General features: G+C 41.8%; 1 long non-coding RNA gene across 1 annotated transcript in view; it reads left to right on the forward strand.

The window, feature by feature from the left end:
- The first annotated feature begins 9,976 nt into the window (after positions 1-9,976).
- LOC107310067 overlaps positions 9,977-26,547 on the forward strand; it is a 29,955-nt gene continuing 13,384 nt past the window's right edge. The window contains exon 1 of the long non-coding RNA XR_001553464.2: positions 9,977-10,057. This is a non-coding gene — a long non-coding RNA (uncharacterized LOC107310067). The remainder of the gene's footprint in view (positions 10,058-26,547) is intronic.

A 26,547-nucleotide genomic window follows, 5' to 3' on the forward strand; every position in this document is an offset into this window, starting at 1 on the left:
GGCCTCTGGTCACAGAATAGAAATGTGTTTATTTTTAACAACCTGAGTGAAGGTTATGCTTCACAGCCTATTTTCCGCACTATCTCACTGAGGTGCCAGACATGGAAAAGGCAGCAACCTGTACATCCAGTGCTTCCTGAAAGCTATTAGGATCTCAATGTCAGAACTGAAATAAAATTTCCCAGTACTGTTTGCTAGGGGTAATCTCTCTCATCTGAGATACTCACATTTAGCATTGTACTGATAACATCAGCAAATCTGATGCTGGATGGACCCATGTTGAGCCTTCTCATTCAGTGGGGCAGCATGAGGTGTAGCAGGTTATGCAATGCAACTGTGCTTTTGTGTTTTGTTGCTGGCTGGGAAAAAATATGCTATCACAGAGCTAGAGTTTATTTAAGGATGTTTATCATGTCTACTGGTTTAATTATATCACTGAGATTAAGTTAATTTTAGTCCCTTTGTGAACCTCTACGTGATTTCAAGCATGTTTTCTGTTCTGTCTTAAAATGTTTTTGAAGAAACATATGCTAAACTGAAAAGTGGCATTCTAAATCCAGAGAGAAGCTACCTACATACATTGTCACACTGTTTCAGTAATAGCTGTTTAACAGAAATCCTATGGATGTATTTCCCTTCATAGGCAAATTTCTACTTTATAGCAGAGACTCTATATCAAGAAACGACTCTATATCAAGAAACACTCCCTTTTTATTTCCCTGTTGTAACAGTGCCATGAATTGTGTGCCTGTTCTGAGGCAGGAAGGGAGAGGAGTGTTGATCCAACAAGTAATAGATGGTTACGTTGGCTGTGTAACTAATCTCACTAATGAAAATTTCATTAATGGAACATAAAATTTCACCAATTGAATCCCACTGGTGAAATGTTAATAGGCAGCAGCTCTTTGTAATACACCATTTCTGACTGTGAGCATTTGCAGATTACAGAAGGACCAGAAAATACACCAGGAAAATACACCGTGTGGATATGGCACTGAGGGATGCAGTTGGAGGGCATAGTGGGGCTGGGCTGATGGATGGACTAGATGGCTTTAGTGGTTATTTCAAACTTCAATAATATTATGATTCCATGAATTTTAAATATCTCATCTATAAAACTTCATTTCTCTGAAATACATGCATATAAATATTTTTGTGTGTTTTGTTGTACATTTATATATCCAGTGATAATACTTTGCAAAGAAATAGTAGCATCAGCAAGACACTACTATTGAAATATCAGACTTCAAGGACAGCTTTGGTGTCTGGGTATGTAAATACAGATGTACATGAAGCTCTAGCTTCTGAAAATCTGGTGTTGATGAAATTCTGGGTAGAAGAGAGGAAGAACTAGTGAAGCACAAGCCTCCATGTAAAACCCTAGGGAAATAGAGCCCCAATGACAGAAAAGTAGGCTGTGCTGCAGGCATCTGGAGTGGCAAAAATTATGGTGAATGCAGGCCATCAATACAGCTGTTTCCCATCACAACAGGGAATTTAGATGCAGTGACTTCAAATTCAAACAACACAGGCATCTGTTGCTATGGCAGCATCAGATGTCCACTGCAGAAGTCCAAATAAAGGTGATTCCATTCCAGTCCTTCCACAAGTGCCCATTCTATTTCAGAATAAAACCTTGGAAAGCCATCAGGTATCAGTGCTAGCACAGCCCTTGCATTGAGTAAAGGTAATGTTTTCAGGAGATGCAGTTCACAGCACTTAGCCTGATGAGAAAAAGCATGACTCATAACACAGAAAAATGTTTTCCATGGCTTATAATAGACTGCGATTAATGTTGTTCCTGGAAAACAGCTTCTATTGTTACATAAGTCTGCGGTTAATGATTTTAGGGATAACATAATATTTCTGTTTCAGTAAGACGAGAAAATGCCCCATAAAAAAAGAAAATGAACTGTGTTTTATTTATACTTATGTGAGTCCAACCACTAGCAAAGCATCTTCAGCATCTTCATCCTCTTACTGCCCTAAGCTCTTTTAGTCCTGGGGATCTTGCATGTCATCACTGGAAATGTTTTTGCAAAGTAGGGTGTTGATTTCCGCATGGCTGTTGCTTTATCCAAGAAAAACAGCTCACTTTAGTTTTTCCCCCAGCATGTCCCTTTACTAACCTGTTTCTGGCCACAGGGAACTCAAAAAGGAGCTTCATAAGGATTTTTTGCATGGCCATGGAAGCCTGTGAGTGGGAAATAAATGAATCCATTCGGTGTTGCGACACCAGTTATCTGGGCAATACCAAGAATTCTGAGGAGCCGTTTCAGGCTTAGAGACCATTGTGTGTTTTGCTCTCAGTAAGGACTATGGAGTAGGAATAAATAATTTGTGCATGCTTACGAGTAGCCTGGAAGCATCTTGTAATTAATGAGTAAGTAAATAAATTCTTTACTTTCAGAATCAGATTTTAGTATATAAATGTACTTTCTTCTGTATAAAGGAGTTCACTCCCATAACTTGGCAGGTTGCTGTGAATGCAGTGAAGGAGACATGAGTATCTCATCATGTTCACATTGAGACTGTACCCCACATTATTCTTGCCAGTTTCCATAGGAGAAGAATGACATTTGCCAGCAGCCTCTCTCCAAGACTAGAATTATGCAAGCTAAAGGAAAAATAAATCCTCAAACACTTGCATTACTGGTGTCGCTCTGGAGATAGTATTCTTATCTTGAGAATAGGGGAAACTCAGCACAGATTTCATCCACAAACTTATTATGGTCTTTTGAAAGTGTCAGTGAGCAGATGATTACAGATGTTTAAACGTACAGATATTCAAAAATCTTTCAGAAAAAGAATCCTTACAAAAGACATGGGAAGCTGTCATGACCTGAGACAGGAGAGCTCTCAGGGATTCACAGTGTCGAAAAATAGGGAACAAATGCTAAGAACTGCTTTTCTGTTTTCACAAGCAGATTTCACACTTCATTAAGTTCTTGTCACTCATCTTGCAAGGGTTGCACCTGAGTTAAGAGGCTAAGAAGAAAGGCAGAACTGATATGCAAAAATTGAACAACTTCCACATGAAAATATGTAAGCAGTCCTGAGCTCTTCAATGTGGAAAGCAATTGTGAGAGGGAAGGGGGAAAATGCGTTAAATATGATACCATAAGTGGTGCGAAGAGGGTGATGAAGGAGATGCAAGTCATTATTTCTCACAGTATGAAAGCTACAGAACACTCAGGGAAATCATTAGGTATCAAATTTAAGACCAAACAAAAGCAAGTTCTCTTTCCATGGAGGTCATAATTAAATCATTAAACTCAATTTTGCAGAACACCATGGACTCCAGACTTTAAATGTCTTTAAAAATGACTTAGAAACAATTCTTAGTGACCCTCCAGCTCATTACATCCTAAATCCTAAGATTTGTCTTCCATGATCACTGTTACTGGCTGGGGTGGCAAACAGGAACCTTGGCTAAAAGGGCCTGAGCAGCTGCGACACTTAGTCTGAAGTCACCTAACAAATAAGCTAAAGAAAACCAAGTCCTTCAGAGCATCCTAAAGGAGCTAAAAATGCATGAACAGCAAACACAGTCTCAGTATATAGTATTTGGACAGGATATTGTGGTAAGTTTGGCACTGTGCTACTTTGGACTGATTTCCAGATACTACCCCAAAATTAAAGGTTCACACGGAGAATCTCCTGACACAAGGACTTGACTTTTTGAGTTTGAGACCTCAGCAAGTCAACACTTGAGTGGTCCCAGGTGGCTGATGTGCAAACCTGGGCATGAGCCCTGATCTAACAGTTCCTGTACAATGTGAAAGGCTACGTGCTATTCCAGTCTTTTGAAGATAAGACTGGCTCCTTTGGCTAAGAAAGGACACCAGCAAGTGCCAGAGGCAGCAAGCACACTATCGTTTTCAGGCAGACTAGCAAAAGTCCCTGTTCAGATGGTCACTGCAAATGATGGTTTCATCAGCCTACTGCAGTTGGATTCTTTATCAGGTATCATCTTATATGGGCAACGTTCCTTCCTGTGAAGTGGGTCATGTCTAAATTAATCTCAGTGCACCATCTGGCACCTGAGTTAGCAGCAGGTACTGGCTTCCTCTTGAGTGGAAGAATACCATTTGAAAAAAATCAATTTCCTTGTTCTGGGGATAAAACTGAGTGAAGAGATATTTTTTTTTTAAGGACTTGGTGACCAAATTCGCTCTGGGAATTGAAAGCAAAAGATGGTGGGATAATGTTTAGAGTACAGTTGACTTATCTTGTGCAAGTCAGTACATTAGGATGCTAGGATGTTCTCATCATGGAGTATTTTTCTCATATGTATATGAAAATCAGATAGTTCCCTGAAACATCAGGTTTCTATCTGAGCTCAAGCTCCCTTCTCCTATTTTTGGTTCAGTCCAGCTTTCTTTCTTTGCTTTATTTTTACTCATCTCAGTCATGAAAAGTCATGGAATCATTTATTCTCAACTCTGCATGTTTCTCCAATCCCCCCAATCCTATGTTACCCTGCTCAGAGTGATCCTACATTCTAGATTATACTTTCTTTCCCTTCAGTCTCACTTGCAACTCCTGGCTCTGAGAGGTGCACTGTCTGCTTCCAAGTTGCATCCCAGATATGGTGCTCCTTCATTTTCCTCAGAACAGTCTAGGGTGGTAGACTTGATTTCTTAATGATTTAGACATACACATGCACATGAGAGGAAGAAAGAGAGAAAAGCCCACACTCACACTGCAGAACCCACTCCCAGAACCTGGTTTGAGTGCAACCACAACATGCTACAGTGATTCTGAAGAAGTGCCTTCTGCACAGCTTCACACAAGAACAGAACCAGTTCCTAAGTTAGTAGCAGACCCAGCTGTAACATGGTACAGCACAGGGTGTGCTGTGTAGCAGCCTCAATAGCCATGATCACAATATAAGTTGGGATGGGGAATGAGGGAGCTGGCAGAGGAAAAGGGAAGAGTTCTGTTCTTGCTTGGAGACATAAATGGTGTATGGTAGAAAAAATACAAGTATGGTATTTGTACAGTGGAAATAATACAAATATAGATGGAAATGAATAGCTAGAGGATAACTAAGGAAAAGCACTCACCAATGTCAAGGCTCACCACAAGAGCTCCACAAATGAGTGATCTCCAGAAAGAGATGCTCCCTTAGTGGTGGTCAGCCCTTAAATGGGATCTGGGAGAGATGGAATCAAGCTCCACCCCTTCCTGGAGCACAGCTGAATTACCTCCACCTGTGTTCCCATAGCTGACCCATCACTTGCCTCAGATGGTTAGTCAGAGGTTCAGGCTGTGATCAACAGTTTCCCTTACAAATGGGCTTCTAGTTCTCCCTAGTACCTTCCCTGCTTTTCTCCTCTAAAGGATTTGAAAGTGGAATGTGTTTCTGATGAAGCTGTTCGTGCTGAGAAATTAGCAACAAATATCAAACAAGCATTCCATCCTGTCAGCTTAATGCCCTATAAGATTTTGAAGCAGAAGTCCTCAGGTTTTCCTTTTAGACAAAGGTAATCCAGATGAGATCTTTATCCTTGGACTACAGGCTTCAGTTCAGGCTGCCAGCATGCAGAGAACATAAGAATTGATTGTTCCTTCTGTCCGGACAATTAAGACTTATGTGCAAGGCAACAGCTGAAGTGCCATCCTAAAGCCAGGGTAGCAGCTACAGTAGTTTCTTCCCCTTCAGTTATAAGCCCATGGAGTAAATGCCCTGCAGATCTCTTGGTCAGGATGTGGCAATCTCAGGTAGAATTTCTGATTAGCGACCTATTCACCTATTTCTTCTGCTGTAACTTTAAAAGGTTCTGCCAGATTTACAGAGCTGTAAAATGGATATATATAAAAGGAAAACTTAGGATGTAAGCCTCTGGTAGGAAAAGGAGGCACTGTGGCTCACCTTGGGAATTGGTACATGAATGAAGTTGCAATCAAAGAGCTAAACAAACAACTTATTTCTGTGGTTCTCACAAGTGATCTTCCTAATACATTTCAACATGATAATTTTTGAACCATGGGGCATGAATCTCACAGGAGCACCACAGAACTCAGTGCTGCCCCAGATCCTCTCCGCCTCTTTTTGATTATTTCACTGCAGTTAAGGAAAGTGTTGTAATTTTCTGAGGAGGAATCCTGGACTTTGAGACATCTAGCATGCTACCCAAGCCTCTTGGAACCCATATAAAAATAACTAATATCCTACACTTGATTTGAACCTATTATTATCAAGAAGCATCCCTGCTTGGGATGATATCAAGGCAAAAAGATGAACTGAGTGTAGGGGATCAAACCTTGCTCCCTGTTTCATCTTTGTGACTGCACTGACTTAACAGAAAAACCATAAGAGTAACTCAGGACCGAACTTATCTTGCCATGAGGAAGGGGAAGCAGGATTGCTAAAGGAGTTGTTGACTTCCTAGAGTGAAAGATGGGTGTTCATTCCATTACTTGCTGAGCTGATAGCAGGGTACTATAGGATTTTATTTGAGCTGGTCTACACCTCTTCCTTCAAGATACGTGATAGGATGTATGTGTGTTAGCCATACTCTGATGTCTTACACACTGAGCCTTCAAAGGAATTTAGATGAATAAACACATTTATATCATAGTATCATAGTATCATAGTCTCGTGCGGGTTGGAAGGGACCTTAGAGATCATCGAGTCCAACCCCCTGGGATTATTGACTCAAGCTTGATCTCTATGTGGCACTGTCCATCTTTCTAGGAGGCATCCATGAAAATTCAAGAAACTGGCATTAACCTTGCCTATTGGGGGTGCTCTACTGTGCTTTTGTTGTAGAAGTGCTGCAGATATCACTACATTCTTCCCTGCCTGTTTCATGTATACAAGTGATGTGATGTTGGCATACCGTCATATCTCATCCTGTGGTAGAAACAGCTGAGTTGTTCATTCCTTTCTTCCCCAAAAGAACTGAGCTGAGGAGAACCAAAACATTCAGGGAAGTGCTTCATGTCATGTCACTTTTCCATTCTAAAAACAGCTAAAAAGGATGCTGATGAAAGAGAAGAGAACAAAGTCTTAAGCAGTGATGATATACAGTATTTCCTCCAGATTTTGTTCACTGTACTTTCTAAGAAGGATCTCCTGTTGAGACTGTCAGAGCCCCTCAAACTTGGCTTACTGCTTTTCTGACTGGAGTCAATATGTAGAGTGCTCCACGTTACAGCTTTTTGTTTGTTAAGCCAGTGGATATGACTGTTTTCCTGATAGGTGCTATGGAAAATCTGAACTGTTGTTTTTGGATTCAGCTTTGTATGGAAATTTACAACTGCTTGTGTTTCTTGGCAACTGGAGCAGCAAGAAAGAAGCTCTCGCATGCAGAAAATCTGCTATGACCTTATTTTGGAATTCAAAACAGAGTGATGCAAACTTGGTCAGAAGAAAAAGGAAATGGGAGAAGAAAAGTGAAAAGAAAAACAAAAGCATCTGCTCACATTCCACATGGTTTCACAAGCAGTAAACACAGTCTTTCCCACCGTAATGGTAATGTGAAAAAATCAAATAGAGTAATAATTATTTTCCACCACTAATGCTGGTGTTGATTTTCAGTCAGCACAGCCCATGCCGACATCATGTCTAATTTAGCCCTTGTTAAAGGCGTTGAGCTCAAATTAAAATCACTTCCATGTAGGCAGTTATATTTGACCCTACACAACCTGACCTCAGCCCACTCAACTCTGCGTGAGAATGGAGCTGTTAAGGATTCAGTGATTACCTCCAACATCATGATTCAGGTTCTCAAGGAGGCCTTCCTCAGAGAGAGGCAGAGCTTGCTTTCAACTACCTTCCCACACCGGTTTCAAAAGTCTTGTTTACATTACAATGGGATTATGTCTAAAATGAGGAGAACAAAGCCAATTAAACCAAATGTTTTTCATTACTTCTGATAGTGACTGAGATGTTGGCAACAGACCTAAAATTTTTTTAATAGTAGGTTTCCATGAGAGAATGAGAAATCATCATAGCTGCCTGGATCAATAAGCAATGCACAGAAGCAAGAAGTCTGCACCCTTTCTTCAGAGGAGACCAGGACGTTTCAAGAACTCTTCTCTGCCAGGAGCTTGGTGTTACTTGTTCCAGAGCTAACTTGGTGACCTTCTCATGCAATCCCATCTTTCCTGAGCAATTTGATATTCAAGACCGCTTTTAGAGTACCCGTGATCTAGAGCCTCTTGAGGAATAAAAGGATAGATATAAGTTTCGTGGTCCTGACCACAGTAGGAGGTTCTGTAGCCTCTTTACCCACCACCCAAGTGATTCATTTGTTTGGGCTGAAGGCCAGCCGTGATGTAGCATAGGCATCTAATCTAAGGCTGAACTGCTATGAAAAGTTATGTGGAGAACTGGGACAAGACTAGTCAAAAACATTCCCCTCCTTGTCTAGGGAGTTGCATTAAAGGCCCCCGGTCTTTGCCCGAGCTATCTGTAGGTAGATCTGTGCCAGCTCTGGTGCCTTGCTGGTTTTGACCCTGTCTGACTCACTTGGCTTTCCCTCAGTCTTGCCTTGTCCCTGCAGGTTCCTCTCTGCCAGTCTGCACTCTCGGAAGTTTTGGCTTAACTAGCCAACTCTGAACTAGCTGTGTGTATTGTGTTAGATACTGAGGGACTTCACCTCACCAGTGTGGGTAGCACAGAGAAGAAACCTGACAGAGGAATTTTTAGGAGCTAAAGTCACAGCTTTGCTGGAAATAAACTTAGATTTTAAACATCCATGCTTGGAAGTTGTGTCAAAGCCAGCATTACTCAGTTGTGTCTGGAGGAGAGAAAGACGGATGTGTGTGTACATGAGAAGCAGGAGCCATGAGATGAGGAAGCCTGGAAATGAATTCAAATTGGATTACATTAAGGAAAGCAAACTAATGCACTGGAGAAAAATAATCCTACCTATACTTGCACAGAGATTGATTCCTCATTACCTATTATGACTGGGATAGAAATCCCGCAGTCTCTGCATTTAGCTCTTTGAAAACATCAGTGGAAAGAAAAAAGGCAAATCAAATGACAGAAATTACCAAGAAAGGAGAAAGTAGCAAAATAGGATGCGATGCTACGCTCCAGCATCAATCCATGAGTAGGGTGTGCAGTTTTAGATCCTTTACCTCAAAGAAGATGGAGTACTACTAAAACAAACAACAAACAATAACAAAGCAAATAAACAAACAAAATAGAACAGAATCACATAATCACAGAATTGTAGGGGTTGGAAGGGACCTCTAGAGATCATCGAGTCCAACCCCTGGTGTGGTTCCCTACACCACATTGCAGGTGGTAGGGAACCTGCCTAGGTAGGCGTCCAGTCAGGTCTTGAATACCTCCAGAGAAGGAGACTCCACCACCAGAAGAAGGATGATATCTTTCTTGCAGTAGCCTTGATACAGTAGCAAACATTTTACATGATTTTTTTTCAGTGGCCTGGACATGCTTATTAACAATTTCAACTCCTTGGAATCTGGCTGTGAGCAGAACTCAGTGTTGGGTTTTCAGCACTTTGTGTTTTTCTCTGCAGGCTGTTAGATCGAGGTCCTTACAGTACTCTTGGGGCAGTTCTGGCAGTTTTGACTAGGCCAAGTTGTGGTTAGTGCTAATTTTGGAAAAAAGTATGTCAAACGTGTAGCGAGGAAATGGTTGCAACCATCTGTGCAGCGTCAGCCACATAAATAAACTTCCTATTTTTCTTCTGTTTTGCCAGCCAAAAAGCCATCAGGACACAAACTTCTATGTCCCATATGGGCCTCTCACATGTAGATGAGAAAAGGGAGCTGTTTGAGTTACCGCGGATGTGGGCCATGACTGAAATGATCAGTCATGTGGATTTTCTGATTTTATTGCAAGATAAATGTATTTCTCCTACCTGCTTGGCACTGGTGCAGCCATACATGGAGTACTGGGTCCAGTTCTGGGCTCCCAATAGAAGAGAGGTGTGAGCACTATGGACAGAATCCATTGAAGCGTCACAAAGATAATGGGAATTGGAACACGTCTGCTATGAGGAGAGGCTCTGAGCTGGGGCAGTTCAGCCTGGAGAACAGGAGACTTAAGGGGATCTCATCCATGTATGTAAGTACCTGAAGGGAGGGTGCAAGTAAGGCAGAGCCAAGCTTCTTTCAGTAGTGCCCAGTGCCAGGACAAGAGGCATGACCTGGAGCACAGGAGGTTCCCTCTGAACACCAGGAGCACTGCTGTGCTGTGCAGTGATGGAGCACTGGCACAGGCTGCCCAGTGATGTGGGGTCTCCTCCTTGGGGATCTCCAGAAGCCGCCTGGACGTGGGCCTGGGCACCCTGCTCTGAGTGGCCCTGCTGCAGCAGGAGGTGGGCCAGAGGGACCCAAAGGGAAATTATTTGGTGAAGGCAGTGCTTTAGTACGTGTGATAGCACTACATGTTGCAGAATCCCCCTTTGTTATCTATCACTTTTTCTATGTGGCTCCTATGTTGCAACAAACTTGAAGCTGTAACAAAAATGGGAACAACTGTGCTCACATCGGAGATCTTGCCAAATCAGTTTTGCATGACCTATTAATACATTTCATACTTTGCTGATAGGCTACAGAGCACATCTTCTTCCTTTGGGATTGTCATCACTCAGCAAAATGCTAAAAACAGCCTGAGAGAGGATCTAGCATCACTAGTACTGCACGATAATTTCCTCTATATGTATATGTTTGTGACTGTTTTGGCAGCTGCTTTGGAAAATCTACTGCACTGTGATTCTTTACGTTTTCCCACAACATTTTTCTTCTATCATTTTCTAAAGCAATGAGTTTTGGACAAAATTAGGTCCATGTAGGGCAATAGCGGTGCGGGTTCAGTTGAGATAAGACAGAAAAAGTTTTCTTCTGCTTGCTGCTACCAGCACTGCAGCTGCCAAATCCTACTCCCTCCGCTGCTCTGAGCTCAGCTAGTCGCCCCAGACATTGTCAAGCACTGGGGGGTCACTGAATTTGGCTTTGTGAATTGGAGCAGTGCAAAGCTGACAGCACTCAAATAAACAGCAAAGACCAAGGGGCAGGGGCATCAAAAAGACTGAGATCTGCTGACCTAATTATATTTAGATTTTAGAAATAGGTATCACTGGATATGTGAAAAAAATTACCCTTTATGCAAAGAATTCAAGAGGGAATTCAGTCCTCTTTCTGTGAGGCAATTTCACACAGTTTCTGGTGAGAAAGAGATAAAGATTTAGGCTCAAAACTATTACAACACAATTCTAGATAAATCGAATTAGTGGCAAGGTAATTAAAAAGGTCTTTTTGTATGTGGTAGAATTATACCCCTAAAATTGAATGAAAAATATTGCTGGTATTTCTAAATAGAGTTTAAATAGGACAGATCTGAACTGAGAGAAGTACATAAAAAAAATAAATCTAAAATTAGCCAGCCACTATTAGCAGCTGCCAAACATGCCTTGGAATTCTGATACAATTCAGCATGCTCTGGAACAGACCCTGTGCTGCAAATCACAGTCCCCAGGTGCCAAGGTAATAATGAGAGACGTCAGAAACTGTTCAAAAATTAAAAATCAGATGATACCATGGGCACATTGAGCTGATATAGAATTAAGGACACTTGGAGGACTCCATCTGAGGATATTCTCTAGTGGGCTCTCAAGTGAGACAGGTATTCATCTTCTTTTGTCCCCTGAGCACTTCTCCTTACAGCTCTGTGAGCCTGGGTGCTGGGGGTGACTTGAACTAGCAGAGTTCTTCTGGGAATCTGCTGACAGGAATATTCTCTGAAGGGGTCAACTTTGGGACCAGTGCTCTTCAGCATCTTCACCAATGACCTAGACAGTGGAACTGAGTGTGCCCTCAGCAAATTTGCTGATGGCACCAAGCTGATAGTGCTGCTGATAAAATAGAAGGAAGGGACACCAACCAGAGGGACCTGGACACGCATGAAAAGTGGGCCAGTGAGAACCTAACGAGGTTCAACAAGGCCATGAAAAGCTGGATATGAGCCAGTAGAGTGAACCTGCAACCTGGAAGGCCAGCTGCAACTGAGCTGCATCAAAAGAGGGGTGGCCAGCTGGGAGAGGGAAGAGATTGTCCCCCTTTGCTCTGTCCTCCTGAGGTCCCATCTGGGGAGTATTACAGCCAGGTCTGAGGCCCACAGCATGAGAAGGATGCAGAGCTGTTGGAGAGGGTCCAGAAGAGGGCTGCAAAGATGCTCAGAGGGCTGGAGCATGTCTGCTATGAAAAAAGGCTAAGAGAGATGGGCTGGTTCTGTCTGGAGATGATTCTTCAGATAAACAATTCAATGTACAGCACCAACATTACATGAATCATGCAAAGCTCCAGGTTTACTCCCCGGTTAACTCCCACTATGCATAGGATCTGCATATAGATCCTCATGTAAAAGCATTCAAAAGAGAGTCCAAGAGCCAGTATGAGCACATGACTGCAAAGCTAGTTGCAGTCAGAGAAACTCAGGAAATATTTCTGCCTTTTCCTGGCATTGTATAACACAGTTCCTGAAAGAAATGAATAGGAAGAGCTTCATATAACCCTCTTGCAGTATGGTACTGTGTTGAAGCAAGAGCTGATGCATATGTTTCTTCTAACTTCTAGAAAGTGTTTTGAAGGTGCTTGCCATTATTATTCTTGTGTGACACAAGTGTGCACCAAACCTGGCACGCTGCATCTCCTACCCTAGAGATCTGCTGGGCAGATGCATATTGAATCTTGAGTTGCTCTCTGCTATTAATGTGCTCTTGTTCATTAATTAAGCGCTTTGTAATGCTTTAAAACTGTTACTGGAGCAGTTTTCATTACAGCAAGAAAATACCTCTTCTCTGAGCAACAGTTTACATAAGAAGACAAATGTTGTACATTTTCTGTGTGTTTTCTCTAAATGCACAATCTGTTGCAAATTTAGAATAGCTCAGTAGATGGGGCTGGAATTATTTCCCGTTAAGTGAATAGCCCAGTTAGGCTCCATATATTCAGCCAGAAAAAAATGTTTGTGGGAAACCCTATTTTTAAAAGGGTTTTTAAAGAGATGTTGAATTACTTGTGCTGCTGTGCAGAGACTGCCACAGAATATGTCTCAATGTATTTTTCACACAGATTTTGGAAGATTTCTATCAGCCCCTGGGTGATTTCTGAACTAACAAATGAGCTTATAGGGAAAGCGTGAAGAAATGGTAACCAGCAGCTTTCTCATTAGTGGTTACATAATCATTCCTTCAGCTGCAACACTGCCTTAGTGCACAAAGACAGATAGAAAATGCAGTCCTTACAGTTTCACATTCAATCAATTTACTTTCAAAATGAAATAAACAAACACCTTATGAAGACATTTACTTCATAAAAGCTACTTTCGAAGCCAATGGAGCTATCCAGGAGCTGATATATCTATGGCACACAGCTGTGCAAAGAGTTATCCAAATTCCTTCCATAGAGTAACCTGCTGTATTGGTGCAGGGATCACCCTTTCAAGAGAGAATTTAAGAAGATCGTGTTGATACATCTTGCTTGCTTCACAGTTACAATGAAGCCTGTTTGCTCCTGCCTCATACCCTGCAGGGAAATGCGACATTCTATGTCCTTTACTTTCTGGTAGGAATTATCTTCTGTCTTTTTTCTTTCAAGTTCCATGAAGGTTTAACCACTTTAGTGTTGTGAGAGCTGTCAGACAGTGTTTTTGCAAGTACTATTTACAAGTCCAGTTTAAAGGACAGGGTACTCATTTAGACCTCAAGGAAATCTTAGGCCATATTAGGTTTCAAAAGCCAGTAAGGCCACTGAAATACTTTAATGTATTCAGCCCAAATTTTGGAAAGAATCCTCCAAAAATAAAAGTAAGGACCATTGTGACCAGGCTGAAACAATTGACCAAATCCTTTCCCAGAGCTGTTCTCCCTTACCCAAATTCTTCTGGGGACAATTCTGCATCTTTGTCCCATATCCCTGCAAACAAACATGCTGTCAAAGTACACAGCATTGTAAGTTATAGCGTAACTGATTATGGGAAACTTGTAGGAAAATTTTGTGTTTGCCTTTATAAGGCTGTTTGCCAAAATCAGCAAGGGATATAAAATGAGTAGGTAAGAGCCAGAAATCCTCCAAGTAGGCATGCTCATATGTGCACACTGAGATAAGCCCAGAATAGTTATTAAAATGTGCTTTTGTCAGTCATGGTTCTAAAGCACATCTTTCAATTATTACTGAAGTAAAAATAATAATAACCAACCATAAAAAAACAATGGTATGCCATAAACTGGGCTTTTGGATAAACTTTTGGCAACCAGGCTTATGTGATTTAGCCTCTAATTTCCAACATCTGCCTTAGATTGACTAGCAGATACAGTCAATACCAATTTTCCTGGGGCTTAGCAGCTAAATCATAACTGTGAATCTTGATGATTTCAAGGCTCTTAGACTTCAATTTCTGAGCTGTTATTAACCACAGCATATTTAGTTGTGGTTAATAAAACTTGGTGTCTTATTAAGTTTAAAGCACATGTGTGATTTTCTTCCTGACTCCCTTCAGCTGGATGATAGGACAGTTTGCATTGCTTAGCTTGTTGGTCACCAAATTAGAGAGAAGTGTTGCTCAGGGTAGGTTACCTCCTTCAAAGTATGAGCATGCAGGGAGCAGATCTTCCACTTCACATTGAAGTTCTGCAACATGTCTTATTTCTACTTATATTCTTCATACAGATACTGCAGCTCTCAACTTGTAAATCCTGTTTCTCAGAGGTAGACCTTGGATATGTAGGAGGGCTTCTTACAGCAGAACCATACTCAATAACAAGGAGTTCCATCCATGCCCCCCATATGGCTAGTGATGAAGGAAGCTATTTAGGACTTTTCCTGTTCTCAGAAGTGTCATGGACTACAGGTTCAAACTTCATTTTCCATCTGTTCTCAGGACCATGTTTAAGAAACTCTCTCTAGCACCACTGCCTTTGAAATCATCAGTGGTGTGCATGACAAGTGCTGTTCCCATATTCCTTTAAGCGATACCAGAGGCTGACTCTGGGTCCAAGAGATGAGGGAGTTCAAATCTCCTGAGAAAAATACAACCCATGAAGGTGGGAATACTGGGCTATGCAAATATAAGCATTGTTACATATGGAGGAACAGTAGCTAGGGGCAGAAATAATCCACATTTTTAATTTAACATTATGCTACATCACAATTCCAATGTTCAATAGAACATTACAACTCTGCAGAAAATAGTATATATTCAGGATATCTGGCTGGAAAATTAAAAGAAAAATATTTTAATCAGATGAAAGCCCTTTTTTGTTATATACAACATCACATACTAAGACCTTGCTTTTCTCTAAAACATAGAAAACAATGAAGGAAAGTATAATTAGATGTCATGGAGCTGTGATTGTTTCTAATTCATTGGACAGATTAGTTGTCAGCAGGATAAATGAGCAATCCGTAGACAACTCTTATTATCATATTTATGTGAGTGGGATTTGTAAAAGAAAACAAGTCAATGAAAGTGAAATTGAAAATGAAAATATTGTTGCAGGTCAATATTCCAAATGCATGCTACAAGTGAAAAGAAGATGTAATAAAGAATGAAATGTGAAGGCTTTTGGTTCTTTCAAGTATTGTTTATAAGTGTTATTGTTCTATTGTTTATACACCAAGCATCAGCTCAGCATATAGAGCATGCTGGCTCTCTAATCTGGTTTTTATTTAGACATGAGTGATATGGGTATAAGATGGGTAGATCTTAAAAAAAATACTAGTTTTAGTAGCAATGGAGAGAACAGTTTGTTATGCTTAAGCAAGATGCACAGTCTGGAATAGATGGGGGCATTTATACAAGGCATTTTGGGGAAAAAAAGGTCCCATCTCCTCAACAGGAAAGATGTTATTTTTAGAAACCAGGAAGGAGAAGAGGAGACAATCAAGTTATCTAACAAGGTCTAACTAAGAGATGTTGGGGAGATGAATGATGAGCCAACCTAATCAGAAGGGAATAACATTCCTATGCCAGAGCAATAGGAATTCTCCCCATTTCCCCCCAGTGAAATAAAAGAATCACAAGCAAAACTTACACAGTGCCACATAGGTTGTACCGTGTACATCACTTTTCTTTGACCAGATTTTCTCTTCCTGTTCTCAGCCAGTTTGATTCACTTACCACACCAGAGGGTTAGGGCAGTCTGAGAGGCTTGAAGTGATAACACCACACAAGATACCAACTAATCAGAAATATCAGAAGTTGGGGGAGAAGTGCTGAATTTGTGTTTGTCCTGAGGACTGAAGACTAAGAAGTCTTAAATGTGGGAAGGGTGTGGTGTTTCGCTGACGTGGAAAATGACAAACAGTTTCCAAATACCCATCAGTCCACGTAAGCAACTCTGTAACTTAGTGACCACTTAATCATAGTGCTGAGTTCATAGGAAGTAGCATGAGGGTGTGAGCTGGAGGAAAAAGTGTAGGATGTCTGAATGAAGAACCCATCAGTCAATAAAACAACTCTAAAAACACCCTGAGGTTAACACCCCTCTGCACAGATGAATCTTTGGACACTAACAGAATATCGTACGTAACAAGGGGCATTCGTACGTAACAAGGAGCATTGCAACCATAATGCTGAATTAACTTGCTTCAAAACCTCATGTCCTTTACTTTAAGAGTACTGTCTGCTCTGAGCACAGCAGGCCCAAGGCTGAACCCACTCACAAATGGACAAATCAAGAGCACTGCCAGCAAGAGCCATAGAATTTCGTTAATGAAGAAGGAGTGAGTGACAGACTCTGTCCTGGATGCATCCTGTGAGCAGAGCATGTGACCCATATTTGAGACTTATTCTGTAATGGTAAAAGGCTTTTTGAAATCCATTTAAGTCTATTAGTGCTCCCAGAAAATTGTGCACTCACTCATTTTCTCAAAATAAATATCCTGGACTTAATGGAGCATAGTGTCCTTTTACTACCAGTACCCAAGAACTCCAATTATGCATTATTAAGCTATTAAACCAAACTGAATGAAAAGAACTGGCACTTACTGGCAAGATCACTCTTCTAAAATGCCCCATAATAAGCTATGGAAAAATTAGCAAGCGGTTATAAAACTACCATCTCCTACCAGCTGCTATCATTTGGCTTTCTCTAACAGAACGTATTTATGAGTGCATCTTATGCATGCACACATATACACAAAGGGACACACAGAGGTCTACCTGTGCTGTCACAAACTGAGCCAACAGTAGATTTCAGCCAGCCAGCTCACACTCCTGATCATGTTTTAGCCTGGTCCCTGCAGTGTTTTACTCATGAAGATAGCGTGTCCTCTGGAAGTCTACGACATTCACACTAAAATCAAATTGCAGATAGTGTTCTATAAACTCAGAATGTAAAGCAAAAACCTTCCTGAGTCCCCAAAGAGCTGTATTTCGGTAACAAATGAATCAACACTGGAGCTTCTATGTGTTGCATGTAGGGAATATGAAAAGGGGGAAAATCAGACATCATAAAATTTTTACACTCTCATAAGGTAATACAATCCATGAACTCAGGAATTCAAAATAAAAAGCTGATGACAATGCTGACATCCACCACTGTATATTTTATTTCTTTTATTACTCTTTCTATTTTTGCTTATCAACATTGATTTTATAGGTGACAAGCACTCCCGAGTTGACTGAGTTGCTTCCTCTCTTTCCTTAATGCACACATCAAAAGTACATTTGGATCTACTTGCTCCAAACAGCCATGGTACAGACTGAAAAGAGCAAATACAAATATTTACTAATTATGCAGAGCCGATGGTGGAGCTGAGCCAGTGCTACTATCCCTCTCTATATTTAGCAGCACAATGTAGTCCATCTCCATGGAGTTTTATCGTCAAGGAGCCCAAGCAGAAAATAGTCTCCCAAAAGGTTATAATAAAATTTGATCAATCCTCCAGCATATACAGTTTAAAGGAGACCACAACATAGCTGCGCTGATTACACCAACGCACAGTTAACAGATTTATGACACCAAATACAGTTTTTTCCACTCGCTGATGTGCTCAGCACCCATTTAACGCAGTGCTGATATGGACTATTGCTGCCCAAGGGACCAAGGCATAACCTGTTCACCTGTCCAACCTGAGGAGAAGCACTGAATTCTTTCAGGTGCCATCAGGAAAGGAAGTGGCTAAAGCTACCATTTCCAAAACATCACACAAGGGATTTGATGCCCAAATCCCTGATTACATTTAACATTAATAGTCTAATCACACCTTTGCTGAGCACTTATGGTCTCTTTGTCACTATTGAAAACACAGAATAATAGATTTGTAGGAGCTGGAAGGAACCTCTGGAGATCATAAAAGTCCAGTGCCCTGCTAAACCAGGTTCCCTGCAGTAGATGGGGAAATGAAATCACCTTCATCCGCATTTCTTCACGTACATTAACATGCTAGCATGTTTGGTCTATGAGAATGAGGTTTTAGGGATTTTATTATTGATTATTATTTATTAGGGGGGGAGCAGCCCTTCTCTCCTCCTAGGACCCGGCACGGTGTCTGTGCCCGCTGTGGGACGACACAAGATGGCGCCGCAGGAGCGCCTCGTAGCGAGGCGGGCCGAGGCTGATGGCGCACTCCTCCCGTCGCTAGGCCAGGCAGCGCCTGTAGGTGCCTATATGTATGGAACCACTCCTAGGCAGGGAAGTAGAGTCGGGAAGATTAGGAATTAAGAAACCAAGCGATTCAGGCAGCTCTGTGATCAGTTTTGTGCTGCTGAGTCACCACCCGGGGTGACCCCGCTCATGTTCAACTGCGTTTACCACAGCCATGAGGGCAGTGGGTTCTCCCCTCTCTGAGCGCTATTGTAGAAGATGGTGAAACAACAATGCAAAATTATGATGATTCAGGCTCTGTACATAGCAAAGGGGCAGAGATGAGCTGGTATTCCAGTGAAAGGAGCAGTATGTAATAAAGAAGGCTGTAAAAGAATATGAAAAGCTCAGGCTGTTCTGTAGGTAATAGATAACAGTGACAGCACCCTGAGGGTGAAGTAGGAGAAAACAACTACAATGAGTTTTTCATAGCAGTATATCTTTTCATAGAACACAAGGCAACAAAATACAGCAGAAAACCCTCAGAAGACAAGTTGTCTGTATGTGTTATTAATGCAGTAGGAAGAAGTGTCTTTGTCTCTAAAGATCTGTATGCATCACTGATCTGCTAATAATAAGGGCAAGAGAAGCGAACTGCTGAACAGTGCAAGGAATAATGGATGAACAAAAACCCAAGGTATAAATCTACTAGCAGGGTGAAGTATGAGGTTATAGTAGCAGCCTGCTAAAATTAAACTAGTTTGTCTGAACACTGAATGTATCTCTAGTGAACCTTAACTTGATTCACTGAGAATGTATTTGGGATGCAGCTAACAAATAGTGTTTATTAGTGGGTGAATAGGCTGGATATGAACACAGAGAAATAAAACAAATGATTGGGCATATCTTCATAGTAGTTTTTGTAGGGCACAGTGACACTGTATGCATCCCTCATAAGCAGGTTTCTCAAGTCACCAAATGATTCCTACCAGGAGGCTGCACAACCATTAGTTCAGCCTCAGGAAGGCGCAGCTGCTAGAGCTGTGCCAAACTTTTGATGCCTGCTGCACGTGCCACTCATTGAATACCTCTGTTTAGAGTACAAAGTCAGACAATCACGGAAGGGTTGAGGTTGGAAGGGCCCTCTGGGTTCATCTGGTCCAACCCCTGCTTTACAGAGCAAGGTGTCCAAGCCCATGTCTGTACAGTGACCACCTGAACCTGGAGACCGTAATTCATTTGGCCAGCCCCAAATAAATGTTGTATCTTAAAAAATGGGGGCATGGATGAGAAGGTAAGATAGCCCAAGGGGAAGTCCTAAAGCTAAATGCTCAATTCTATGGCAATAATTGAGATCTTATCTCAAATAAATGTAAATAGTCAAAGCCTGCGGTAGGTGTATAGAGGATCTCTGATGTGCCTTATTTCTTGTATTTCTTCTGCTAAAGAAAGCAAACAAAACCAGTTGTTATTGAGGTTAGCTTCATTCTGAAAGCCATACCAGGTGCCTGTTTGCAGAGGCAGTCAGGGTGGAACCTGTTGTTTTTTTTTTGTGTGCGTGTAAGCACACCCTGGAAGCTGGTTGAATATAGGTTGGTTTCTGGAGTAAACAATCCCCAGACCTGAGTTTTGCTTCTTTGTTAAGTGGCTGAAGTAGATGCAGGGGGAGTTGGACTGGACGATCTCCTGAGGTCCCTCCCAACCCCTGTGATTCTGTGATACCATGAACTTCCGCACTGTGTCCTCTCTCTATATCTCATACCAAGTGAGGCAAAGAATTTCAGGCAAGGTTTACCATCTCTAGACTAGAAAGCAGGAGTTTGTAGACAAGTCGTCTGGCCAGAATGCACCCAATTTCTCCCTACTGCTGTGGCAGAGTGTGAGAGTCAGGTGTGCTTTCTGGGTTGATGACTTCTTAGCATTATCCCTAAGAGCCCGCACCATGGGGAAATGGGTTCTGCATTTCCCTCTTGCTCTCAGCTGGGTATTGCCAAATGTTACAGAGCTCTTCTAGCTAATCTGGAGAAGGAAGATGGCTCTCAGGAGACTTGGAGAATGCAGGCACTTCGGGTGGGACTGAATAGATTGCAAAGTCATCTCTGCAAGATCAGAAGGGCGTGTGTGTACCTTGAGTGATATTCTGAGCAGCAAGAAAATCTGATCAGGAAAACATCCTGATGCTAGTTTATAACAGTTGCCTTTTAATTAGTGGCACACTGCCTCTGTTCACCCATTCCTTGCATGAAATGTATTGGTTTAAACACAGACCTTTATAAGAGTAATTTCTGAGACTGGAAGGATTATGCGGTGCCTGCCTGACAGTTTATATAGGTGGATTTCAACAGGATAGAAGATGGTAAATTGTTGTGGATGCATACAATGCTGTGAGCAGATGTAAATGTCAGCCCACCAATACTTCAGAGCTGTTAAGTGCCAAAGCTTATTGATTAGTATGCACTTTCTCCTTCTAATTGCACCTATTTGTGAACAGGAAAGGTAGCACTCTGGCATTCATTATCCTTCCACTGACTTGAAGGGGACTTGGCTAATTTTGCCCTTGCCTTCTCCAAAAATCCTTTGCAGTGTTGTCGGTGTTCTGTAGATGTGAGTTGCATATACCATATCTGGGAGTGAAGATGGAGGCTAGTACCAAGCACGGCACTGAGAAAGCAAACAGCAGCTGTGTGTAAGATTAGAGAGCTTGGTCAATAAAGAGAAGAAAGAATGAGGAATAAAGGCTGACAAAGCCTCTTTCTTCCACATCCACGCCCAAACCCACGCGAACACCCAGCATTTTACACTCTTTGTTGTGTCTTGAAAGAAGTCCTTGAGCTATCAGCCAGCATCTTGCTCTGCAAACTGCTCAGAGAAGACAGACTTTGTGTTTCCCTTCCCAAAGAAAGGACAGCATTGATCCCTTATCACTAATGAGAGTAGCAGAACCAAGACGTTGGATAGCCCCAAAACCTGTGGGCTGAGATCAGAAGCAGTCTTCCTGTGAAGCAACAGGCTATGTCCTGGAGGCAGCTGCATCTCTTCTGCCTTACAGAGGGTGGGCTTGGAGAAATGTGAGCAGAGAGCAGAAAGGAGAGAGTGTGGGGGTTGTTTGAGCAGTCAGGCCTGGAAGCAGGGTTTGGTGGGCAGGGGGTCTGGGATTTGAGAGACACTGAGCACTTCCTGTTGGCTGCCCTAGCGGAGCTCCCTTGGGATGCTACATGAAGAAGAACAATATTTATTTGTGCCAGGTCCTGGTCCTTCATGCTAAGCTGTGAAGCTGTGTAAGCCTGAAGGCTTGGCATCTGGAAAGAGAGGAAGAGTTGTGGTAGGAAGGGAGGAGGCATAAAGAACGCATGTTAAAACCCACTAACAATAGCAGCTGCAAGGTGCTAGACAGTGTGAGAAGCTGGTATAACAACTAAATACGTGGAAAGAGGATAATAGATCCTTTTCTGGCACTTCTATAAATCTTAGTTGTTACTTAATTTTATGTCATCAAAAAGGTGAAAGGGATTGCATTTTGTCACTTAGAGCCACTTCAAACAGCTAGTGTTTTCAGAGGAAAACTTAAGGACTTCACAGAGTTTCAAGTAAATCCAGGAGAAAGGAAAAATATTTGTTCTCACTTGTCATCACTCAGGACTTGCAAAAGCCTGGACATCTCCTGACTTCCTGACCCTCACAAACTTACAAACATAACGCTTTTTGTGTCAAGAGCAAATGGACTTTCAGATCCAGAAGATCAGAGAAGAAAAGATTGCCTTTTGAGAAGGAAAGATTACCTTTGTGATTAACATGGTCACTCCTTTAAAAAAGGGTTCTGGTTGTTTTATTTTCCTTTAAAATATATGGGAATGCTGAGGTGTAGCTAGAGGTCAGAGACAGCTGAACAGCAGAAGGGTGAGACAAGGATGCAGACATCCCACTTTGTCACCACCTGCCGTTTCACAGGTAGATCTCCTCTGCATCTAATGGTTCTCAGCTGGAAAGCAAAGCATGGCTTTTTATTTTTGGAAATTCAATAACCTTGCCATAAACACTGTTGAATGAGAACAGGAAGAAAAAGAAGAGGAATAGCAGGGTACTCACGTGAGCAGAAGCTATCCTTACAGCTGCATAAGAGCTTACCAACTAACTGCTGATACCAAGATGCAAAGTTGCTGAGCTTCCCCACGTGCTTGGAGCTCAGCTGCATCAGCCACAGCATATGTAGGAAGGATCTCATGCTGTTTTCAAATGCACAAGGACATACCCTTGGGGAAACAATAGCCCAAATGATGAAGCTTTGAGAGATTGAGAAGAATTCATTAGTCATAAAAAAGTCCTGATGAGCCACCCAGCCACTAGGGAATTTAAGGTCATTCTTGTTCCCACTAAGAATGCATGTGAATTTCAAAAGCATGTAAAAAGAACCAAATGTCTCAAAAACTGGATGTGAAGAAGAGAGTAAACAAAGGGAGCTAAACTTCGAATCACTCTGTATGCCTACACAGAGACAGCCCTTCTTTCTGATCAGAGGGAGTGGACCCATTGGTTCCACCTTCAGAACCGAGCCCAGATTTGCATCCCTTAGTAGTTCTCTACAGCAGTGGCTTTAAAAGTGTTTCCTCATCCCTGCTGATCCCATCTGCTCTACATAAAGCTCTCCAGGCCTGAAGTGTATCTCCTCTTCATGCAGGCCCACAGCTCCTTACCTGTTCCGACACACCTCTCAAGGCAAATGAGTCTGGGTGGTTGGTTTTATTATTATTATTTTTTGTAATGACTCAAATTGAATTCAGAAGTTACCCTGCTGGAATCATTTGTTGTTTCACCACTGACTTGCTGGGGCAGGTAAATGAATGTAGTGTGCTTTTGAAAATGCTACCATCGGTTTTTCTGGAGTTTCCATTTCTGGAAGCATAAGAAATATGTAGTGGTATCTCAGTATGTTTTGCCAAATACAAGTGTATTAATTCAGGAATAGGCATCCTGAAGTGATGTTTAACCCAGCTTGGTAAGAAAATGAATTTGAGAGTTCAGAATTATATATTTGTTGTAATATTTCCATCTGCTATGCAGTTTGAATCTGATCTATTGTTTCAGTCAGATCTTACAGAAGGCAGCCTGGAGTTCTTGATTCTGTCAGTGTCTATTGTCAAGAACACATCAGTGTGAAGCCAGACCTCATTTTGGAGAGAGGATGAGAAGGAGGAGTGAGGGAGGGAGGAAGTGACTATCAGTATCCTGATTTGCACAAGGTGGCAGCTGGCACTCATTCTTTATTAGCCATTGTATGATTACAATCATACAGATATAAAGTTGACAGATAACCAGAGCTTACATAGTAGAAAGAGGATAGATGACAAATGCTCACCAATGTTGAGTCTTGCTGTAAAACTTCACACAGAAACAAACTCCAGAAAGGGATCCTGCCTTAGTGCTGGTCAGCCCTTAAATGGGATCTAGGAGAGGTGGAGCCAAGCTCCACCCCTTCCTGGAGCACAGCTGAATTACCTTCACCTGTGCTTCCACAGCTGACTCATTGCTTGCCTCAAGTGGTTAATCAGAGGTTCAGGCTGTCATCAACAGTTTCCCATACAGCCATTAATGAATCCGAGCCTTGGTCATGCTTATATGACTTTATATTTCCAAGACAGACATGAGGAAAAAATTGCAAATGTTATAAGCAATACGTTAAGCAGTGGGCAAGGTGAGGTGTATAAGCACCGATTTTCTACATTTATGGAAAACAGTATTCAAGGGAATCAAATCTGGCAAATTGTCCACCCTGTTTACTAACATCGTGAGCGTTCTTGTGTTGTGTGTCGGTCATCCACGATGCACAATAAACAGAGAAGATCACACAGCGACTGTTACTCTGGCCATTAAGTGCTTGAGTAATGAGATTTCAAAAGCTTTTTGCAGGCTTGGTGTTACCCTGGAAGATCTCCTATCCGCCATTTGTCTGCTGGACAAAGCACATTTCTTTTAATTTACAAAGTGATTTAATGCACTGGGGGCTTTGAAAGAGACAAACTAAATATCAGCAATGACAGAGAGAGCTGCAAATTGCAGATAGCAAGAACCATTGAAAGCACTGCAGTTACACAAGTTCCCAGGCATTTATTTCTTTTTAGTCAAATACACCATGACAAGCAGTTTTCCAAATTTGCAATTTTAAGCAGCTCCGTGTAGAAAAGCACTCAGGGTTTTCACACAAAATGGATAAGAATGTGTTGCTGTGTTTTTATTGCACTTGCCAGTGGTGTAAGAGGCAGATAAAGAGGATGATGTGTTGCTTCTACACCCATTTCCATTCCCAGAACACGTGGAACATGCGTAACCCCTCTGCTCTGACAGAGGATCTCTGGTGGTTTTTGCCCCAATTTACTCTGCCCCATCTGGAGTACTGTGTCCAGGCCTGGAGCCCCAGCGCAGGAAGGATGCAGAACTGTTAGAACTGATCCAGAGAATAGCAGAAATTACAAAACCATGACAAAACTAAAAGAGGGAAAATTTAGATTAGATGTTAGAATTAAATTCTTTACTCAGAGGGCATTGAGGCGCTGGCACAGCTGCCCAGAGAAGCTGTGGTGCCCCATCCCTGGAGGTGCTCAAGGCCAGGTTGGATGGGGCCCTGGGCAGCTGAGCTGCTGGGGGGCAGCCCTGCCCACAACTGAGGACCAAGACTGGGTGGACTTTGAGGTCCCATTCCATGATTCTGTGTGCCTTTATGCAGTATCTTAAGGCCGGGGGCCCACAGTCCTGCTTCTGCCTCTCCAGATGTGGTGGTAGCTAGTGTAAGACTTGAGAGTAGAAGAGGACCATAGGTCCATGCTGGGTGACACCATGGTCACCATTTCTCCCAGGGTGATCATTCCGATATCTCCTGTTCTCATTTCTACCACTATCATTAGAGTTTCTAACATAACTACTCAACCTCATTGTTTCTCTGATGAATTCTGGTGTCTCAAAGAGGGCAGCCAAAGAAATAAGTGAATAAATGCATTAAGCTTGTGGTTTAAAAAGAAGATAAAGGGATTTAGCAAGCTTTTGAGACATTTAATTCTGAAGACAGTGCTAAAACAGTGCATGAGACTGTGTATATTTGTAAACGGGAAGCTTAGAATAGGCTGAACCTGGAGATGTCCTTAAAAACTGAGCCAAAATTGCTCAATAAAACTCTTGGGTCTGACCATCTTCGGGTACCTGACTATGGTTCATTGATCACAGTGGGATTTAAGAATGCAAGTTAGTATTTCACTGTTATTTACGCAATATTAGAGCCGGGTTTTTGAAACGATGGGTTAAATTAGTCCTTGAGTATTATTCAGCTGAGTTTTGATGATTGTTACTGTTACAAAAATACCCTATGTGAGCTGCTTCACACATTTAGTCAATTGCAGTAACACCCTGGAAAATGATCCCTCCATCATTCTCCATTTATTCACACTCATATCTCAGACTTCTGACAAAATACAGGTATGTTAATAGTCTTTCCAAAGTGGATATACATCTCCAGACAATTAGATGGAGAACAGTGATGTTCAGAGTGAAATTAAAGGAAGATAACAACTTTTAGTCTTAAACTTAACGGGATAGTGTGATCTAACAGTAAAGTCTCTTTATTACCAGATTCCTGAGTCAGTCTTCCTGAAACACAGGTGTATGACTAGGGAGTTCAGCATGCAATAATTGTTCTTCTGGGTGTTCCCCCACAGTTCTTTCAGTTACTATCTAGAAAAGACAGAGACAATGTGTGCTTAAGTATAGGAAAAAGAAATCATATGAAAATATATTGTGAGCACTGCAGTATGAAGTTTAGCTTTCATAATGGACTGCTGAGAAATTTTTTCTCTTTCTTTCTATGGGAGGTCACAGCCTCCAGCTTGGTGCAGGTGCCTCAGAGATATGATTTAGCAGAGGGTTGTTAGAGTTAGGGTGCTATGGTTAGGCTGTGGTTGGATTTGATGATCTTTGAGGTCTTTTCCAACCTGGGTAATTCTATGATTCCATGATTGTGAGTTGAACTGGACATGTGGAACTG

This window comes from Coturnix japonica, chromosome 2, assembly GCF_001577835.2.
Source record: "Coturnix japonica isolate 7356 chromosome 2, Coturnix japonica 2.1, whole genome shotgun sequence".
Lineage (NCBI taxonomy): Eukaryota > Metazoa > Chordata > Aves > Galliformes > Phasianidae > Coturnix > Coturnix japonica.